Here is a 7,500-nt window from a genome sequence, read left to right on the forward strand (position 1 = left end):
CAACAACAACAACAACCGTGAAACATGAAAGATTTAATTTCCTTCCCCATCGTCTCAGTGTTACTGTCCAAATGAAAAACTATTAAAACAACAACAACAACAACAACAAAAACTTATAATAATAATAATAATAATAATAATGATGATGATAATGGTATTTATATAGCGCTGAATTTTGTGCAGAGACAAATCAAAGCGCTTTCGCACCAGTCATTCACACGCATGCGTAACTCAACTGGAGAAACTGAAGACAAGGAAGAGGCAGGGAAGGGAGGCTATTGTGGGAAGAGGTGGGTTTTAAGGCCAGACTTGAAAGAGCTGAGTGTGGAGACTTGAAGAAGCGAAAGAGGAGGTTCATTCCAGTTGCAAGGTCCAGAGACAGAGAAAGAACGGCGGCCAACAGTCGAGAGCTTGAATCTGGGTAAAATACTAATGTAAGCGCTGTGCATTTCTGCTTCGTAACTGGTGTTTCGCTCATGGTTGAAGGCTAGGGAGGTCTTTGGTAAAGCAACTCCGGTGACCTTTATGAGTTGTGCCTCAGCACTAAAGAGGACTGACTGACGCCATAATTACAGTAGATGTCCAATTACTGATGTGCCTATTTTTCAGCTTCGTCGGCATTTGATTGAGCGGCTAGCTTGTGCCTAGTGCAGCTTGGTACTGTAGCCGTTTGGATACCAGTACTGTTAACCGATATTGTACTGACAGCAACAATATATACATATGTATGTATATATATATATATATATATCATACACAAAAAATGGAGAGACGGACTGAGAGATACACACACACACACACACACACACACACACACACACACACACACACACACACACACACACACACAGACTATGTATGTATGTATCATATGTGAAGCATTGAAATTTCTCCGCCGCATACTTATTTCCTCGGTTGACATGACTTCAGTCACACGTGAAAAGCAATGTCAAAATATTGTTCGAAAAAGGAAAGCATTGTCTTTGCAAAGGAAGAAAAAAAAAAGATCACTTTAGTTGATATAATCAAACTAGAAATGTAATCCTAACTGAATAACGCTTCTTCGTTTTATTAGTCATTGATTGAATTGATAAATAATCCATCTTCGTTCCACAGTTAATCGCACTTTAATTGAATATATAAATGATTTGTCATTTATTATTTACTCACGCTTGAACTAAATGTATAAAAGAAACATGTCTTTGTGTAGTTCGCAAACTTCTATCCGAAGCGAATGTTCAGTTCAAATGATCCATTGAAGACATTAATTCTCACAGCTCCATTGCTCGTTTTCATCTTTAACTCACTCAGTACGGCCAGTCCTCTCTTCTCCTCTACACAGACCCTTCGGATGTCCAGTGGGTGTCTGAATGACCCAACCTTTAGCTTCCGTCGTCAGAATTGTGGTATTCTTTGTAAACATTCACGTCTTCAGTATAAGAGCCTTCCGCTTGCAATATTTTGATGATGGTAATCGGGGTGAAACGCTGTTAACGTCGTCTCTTTCGCCGTTCGTATGGAGAGAGTTAACTCAAATATGAGAAAAAGATTGTTTCACACCCCACCCCCCACTCCCCCAAAAAAGAACACACACACACACACACACACACACACACACACACACACACACATATATATATATATATATATATATATATATATATATATATATATATATATATATATACACATACATGTATATAGACAGACAGACAGAATGAATGAATGAATGAATCTTTATTTTCCAACGGTGAAGATATTAGCACTTTGGCCGACTTACACATCTGCCGTTGTTCTAAGAGACACACAAACATGTACGCATATAAATGTAGTTATACTGAATACTTAATACATGTATAATGTACGAGTATAACACAGCGTCAAACTGAGAGACACAACATCACTCACATCTGTACGGAACGGAAGCGAGTAACACACACACGCACACACGCACACACACACACACACACACACACACACACACACACACACACACACACACACACACACACACACACACACACACACTAACACTAACACACACCAAGGGAAAAACAACAACAAAACCCTAGCATGAATGCTACACATGAATGATTCAAGTGAAATTAACACAGAAAAGTAAAGATAAAATTTTTAACACAGATGTAAGAGACATAAAAGGCAGGAAATAAGGCGACGGGTAATAGAGATATGGACAGATAGACACATTATGTGAAAGACAGAGAGAGGGAGAGACAGAGGGGAGAGAGAGACACAGATAGACAGACAGACTGAGATGTAAAGATATGTCAGTGTGGGAAGAAAAAAAAAAAGAAAAAAAAAAAAAGAGTTGGGTGAGGGTGGTTCACAATTTGTAATACATGTAAGTATACAAAAATCGTAGACGTGACCAGACTAGAGTTTGATTTCGTTTGTTTGTGTCCACTGTAAAGAGAAAATCTCTGAAATAATATTATATGGCGTGATACGTTATCAACTGATTGACGCATTTCGACATAGTTTGTAAGGATTGTCAGTGACAATATTATACCAGATTTTCGGTCTGGCTTTCGGCACGCATGTACTGTCCAAGTTTCTCTTTGAATGTTGTGGTGGAAAAGGGTTCTCTGAGGTGTTTGGGGGGATTGTTCCAGCAGTGCGTGCCGGAATATGCCAAACTCGATTTATAAAGGTCTATTCTTGGCTTCGGTAGAGTAAGAGTCGCATTTCGGGAGTTAGGGTTGCGAGTTTCATAGCAGACAATGGTTTGGTGTAGATAAGTAGGGCATTTACCGAATATAATTTTATGCATAAGTACGCACTTATTCAATATTAGGTGAGAGAGAGAGAGAGAGTGGGGGGGGGGGAGGGTAAGAAGAAAAGTTGCGGTGAGTTGGAGGGCAGTTTTCAAATGATTGTTCACAGCTGTGACAGCGATACACACTTTTTACACTGCAACATCAGTTCGCCGTATATCTGTATAACATTTCAAGTATATCTGTATAACATATGTGTGTGTGTGTGTGTGTGTGTGTGTGTGTGAGAGAGAGAGAGAGAGAGAGAGAGAGTCCACAGTCTGAATTTATATTAAAAGGGCAAAGAATTTGCCTGCCAAAGAGCCATGTTGGCAGTTGCCACACACGGCAACCTCTGTAGTGCATCAGTGAGTGCTTCAGTCCTGTGATGGAAAACCAAACTGGTAGGTGTATATATAATGAGAGTTGTGTGTTTTAGTGGGGACGAGAGGAGATTGTGTGTGTGTGTGTGTGTGTGTGTGTGTGTGTGTGTGTGTGTGTGTGTGTGTTCGTGTGTGTGTGTGTGTGTGTGTGTGTGTGTGCGTGCGTGTGTGTGCGTGTAAGTCTGTGTCTGTGTGAGATGGTCACTCTCCGATTACTGTTTGATTGGCGATGGCAATGTCTCGTCTGTGTGTGTGTGTGTTCGTGCGCGTTCGCGCGCGCGTGTGTGTGTGTGCGTGTATGTGTGTGTGTATGTGTGCGTGCGTGTCTGTCTGTGTCTGTGTCTGTATGTCTGTGTTATAGTGAGAAAGGGGGAAGGTAAGACTCGAGGAAGGTTGGTTTCAAATAGGATATCTTTCCCTTTCAGTGATCAGTGTATTGACATGAATGTTTTGAGTGTCTTTGGCTTCGGCTGAATGGCTTTGTGAAGTGTGTGTGTGTGTGTGTGTGTGTGTGTGTGTGTGTGTTTGTTTGTGTGCGTGTGTATGTGTGCGTGTGCGTGCGTGCGTGTGTGTGCCGTGTGTGAGCCGTGTGTGTGTGTGTGTGTGTGTGTGCCGACTGGAGACCTTAAGCTCATCTAGATTAATCATTTGTGTTCAAAAGGGGAAAAATGAAATGAGGGTGTCTCGAATGATATGAATACGTGAGCACATGTGGGAACAAACCTCATTCGAAGATCTGTCAGCGCAGATCACACACATCAATATCAGAATGAGGCACGGTTTATTAGCGATATCTCTAAACACTGAATTCACAAATGTTAAAAAAAAAAAGAGAGAAAGAGAAAAAAAGAGAAAAATCTGCCCATAGTAAGTCTCATCTGTTCATTTTCTTCTCTTTTTTTTCTTTTTTTTTTAATTGCTGAAAAGGTATTGCTTCATTGCGTTATTGGAAATAATAACAAAATAGCCTGTGTATCAACTGAACCGGCAATATCCACATTTCTTCGTCTGCATATACATCATTAGGCTTGAACGTCTTATTTGTATTTGTATTTCTTTTTATCACAACAGATTTCTCTGTGTGAAATTCGGGCTGCTCTCCCCAGGGAGAGCACGTCGCTATACTACAGCGTCACCCCTTTTTTTTTTTTCTTTTTTTTTTTTCCCCCTGCGTGGAGTTTTATTTGTTTTTCCTATCTAAGTGGATTTTTCTTCAGAATTTTGCCAGGAACAACCCTTTTGTTGCCGTGGGTTCTTTTACGTGCGCTAAGTGCATGCTGCACACGGGACCTCGGTTTATCGTCTCTTCCGAATGACTAGCGCCCACACCACCACTCAAGGTCTAGTGGAGGGGGAGAATATATCGGCGGCTGAGCCGTGATTCGAACCAGCACGCTCAGATTCTCTCGCTTCCTGGGTGGACGCGTTACCTCTAGGCCGTCACTCCACTCCTTATACACACCTGTGTATTTTTTTTTTTTTTTGGGACGCGGTCTTTGTCTTGGTGTTTGACTGATTATACTGCTTCTTGCGCGTAACTTCTGTTCGAATATATATGTTTAATCTGATCTAATTTTGTTTTGTTTTGTTTTGAACGATTTGGAATTCCGTGAATGTTTAGTCAGATATCAGTACTACTTACCCTTCTCCGCAACCTTTTCGCTTGTTTTTATTTCTAATTTTTTTTATTTCTTTTCCTTTTTTTTTTTTTTTTTTTTTTTAAATATCTAATGTTCTAAAGACGCAACCACCTTTATGTTTTTCCATGAGGTTTTTTTTTCTATGTGTACTCTCTCTCTCCCTCCCCGCTCCACCACCCCCCTCTGTGTGTGTGTGTGTGTGTGTGTGTGTGTGTGTGTGTGTGTGTGTGTGTGTGTGTGTGTGTGTGTGTGTGTGTGTGTGTGTGTGTGTGTGATTCTCCCCTGCAGATCCAAACCCCAGTTATTTCATACAGTCGTACGTTTGACACTTGTTGTCTTTTCTCCCATGGGAATGAGTCATTGATTAATAAACATGTAGGATTTACATGGCAATCATTCGACTGTTCTTTTTCAGTTAGTATACGTTTGGCCTGTAAGGTAAACATTCAGTCAGTTGTTGAATGTTGTCTTTTAAAAATCCAGCCCGCATGTCAGTTACGATACTACATTATTCTGGGAATCTTGACCATATTGCCGCTGATTTTAGGGAGTGAAACTGATCTGTAAGTGTTGATATGATTTAATTCCTCCTTTTCATGGAGTCAGTGGAAGAGAAATCAATCCACATCAGTTAGAATAAGCGAAATCATGTTAAGGTAGCGTCACGTGCTCAACAGACAAACGCCATTGGTTTTAGAGAGAGAGAGAGAGAGAGAGTGTGTGTGTGTGTGTGTGTGTGTGTGTGTGTGTGTGTGTGTGTGTGTGTGTGTGTGTGAGTGTGTGTGTGTGTGTGTGTGTGTGTGTGTGTTTTGGGGAGAACCATTGTCCGGCAGCCGAGCAACTTTTAAACTGAGATGGATACAATGATAGGTAGACAGAGATATCGGCAGATAACAAAAACACACACAGACACACACAAACAGACACACACAGACACAAGCAGACACACACGTTTTAATTACCTTTTTTTTTTCTTTTCTTTTCCCGCGCGCGCGGGAGAGAGAGCGAGCGGGAGAGAGAGACAGAATAACACACACACACACCAGGGAGAGAGAGAGAGAGGGAGGGAGGGAGAGAGAGAGAGAGGGAGGGGGGGGGGAGATAATAACAGTATAAATCAGAGAGAGAGAGATGAAGAGATAACTGTATGTAGTGTGTACGAGTGTCTGTGTGTGTACGTGCGTGCCTGCGTGAGTGTCTGTGTGATGGTATTCACGTCCGTTAGTGTTTGGGGGTTGCAAAAAACACAAACACACACACACACACACACACACACACACACACACACACACACACACACACACACACACACACACACACACACACACACAAAACAAAAACAAAAAAAAACAGGCAGATTTGTGGACAGATAGATAAACTGAGAGATTTTTTTTTTTAAGATGGAGGAAGAGAGGAAGATCTCAGACAGACAGACAGACAGACAGACAGACAAACAGGAAACAGTGAATAAGACACAGAGAGGTTCACAGATAATAAAAAAAAAAAAAAAAAAAGTTTTTAGAGTGTAACGTTATGCAATTAGAACTCCTCTTCAGTGACTGACACAAAGGAACATTTTCCCTTGGTTGTAATTAGGACTCACAGAACTCGTGACAGAAAAAACAACAACAAACACACACACACACACAAAACCCAACCCCCCCCCCCCCCCCTCCGCCCTCCCCCCCCCCCCCCCCACACACACACACACACACACAAAACAACAACAACAAAAAACAACAAACAAACAAAAAACAAAGCAGGATGTCGCAAATACTGCTGATCATTAAGTGTAAGCCTTTGTACTCATAATGAAGCAGAAATTAACTATAAATAATTTATACTTAAGAAGCAGCCACCACAACAGAATCCATTCGCTGTGTGTGTGTGTGTGTGTGTGTGTGTGTAGTGATCCAAAATTGACCCCGAATTAAATGAACTGCCAAACAACCGCGCATTCTGAGACGGACACATTAATTTCCTGCACACAACTGCACATTTCCTTTGGTGTCAATGCCGGCTGTTCCTTTCCGTTGTTTTTCCTGACGTGTAGCCGTGATTGTACGACCGTACATACAGCTTTTGGGGTCAACTTTGTCAGACAAAGATGCAACTGGGTATATACACACACACACACATATATATATTTCACGATACTGAGAAATTGAATAGTGGGCCTACGTGATGCTGCTGAGTTACCTTTCATTACAGGTAAGTCGCAGAGTTTTTTGTTTGATTTTTATTTCAGGAGATAGAATGATATTCTGTAGTTGTTGTTGGAGTCGATTTTTTTTTTTGGTGATGGTGTTGTTGTTGTTTGTGGTGGTGGTGGTGGTGGTTTGTGTGTGTGTGTGTGTGTATATATATATATATATATATATATATATATATATATATATATATATATATATATATACATATGTGTGTGTGTGTGTGTGTGTGTGTGTGTGTGTGTGTGTGTGTGTGTGTGTGTGTGAAGATTTCACTGATAATATTTCACGATTTCACTATTTTTCACTCTTTTAGTTGACACAAAATCTGACAGACACCATACCATATTTATCTATTGAAGTTTTCAACGATTTGGGATGGATAAAGAATCACTTTATTTAATCGTAAATATTTGTCATATCAACTGTTCAGGAGGGAACACAGTCGTTGAAAACGTTCTGACAATGTACGAGTCTTTCCTGACGATGACTT

At 40.7% G+C, this 7,500-nt stretch overlaps 1 protein-coding gene across 4 annotated transcripts in view; it reads left to right on the plus strand.

Moving 5' to 3' along the window:
• The window catches only part of LOC143290572 (angiotensin-converting enzyme-like), a 35,946-nt gene that overhangs the window by 4,032 nt on the left and 24,414 nt on the right, over nt 1-7,500 (plus strand). Inside the window, exon 1 of one of the 4 annotated variants that reach the window (XM_076600142.1) lies at nt 6,889-7,008. The exons of the other annotated variants lie outside the window; for them this stretch is intronic. The gene's annotated coding sequence lies outside the window, so the exon portion shown is untranslated. Of the gene's footprint in view, nt 1-6,888; nt 7,009-7,500 lie in introns of those variants that run through there. 4 annotated transcript variants of the gene reach the window in all.

Source organism: Babylonia areolata, chromosome 15 (genome assembly GCF_041734735.1).
Source record: "Babylonia areolata isolate BAREFJ2019XMU chromosome 15, ASM4173473v1, whole genome shotgun sequence".
Lineage (NCBI taxonomy): Eukaryota > Metazoa > Mollusca > Gastropoda > Neogastropoda > Buccinidae > Babylonia > Babylonia areolata.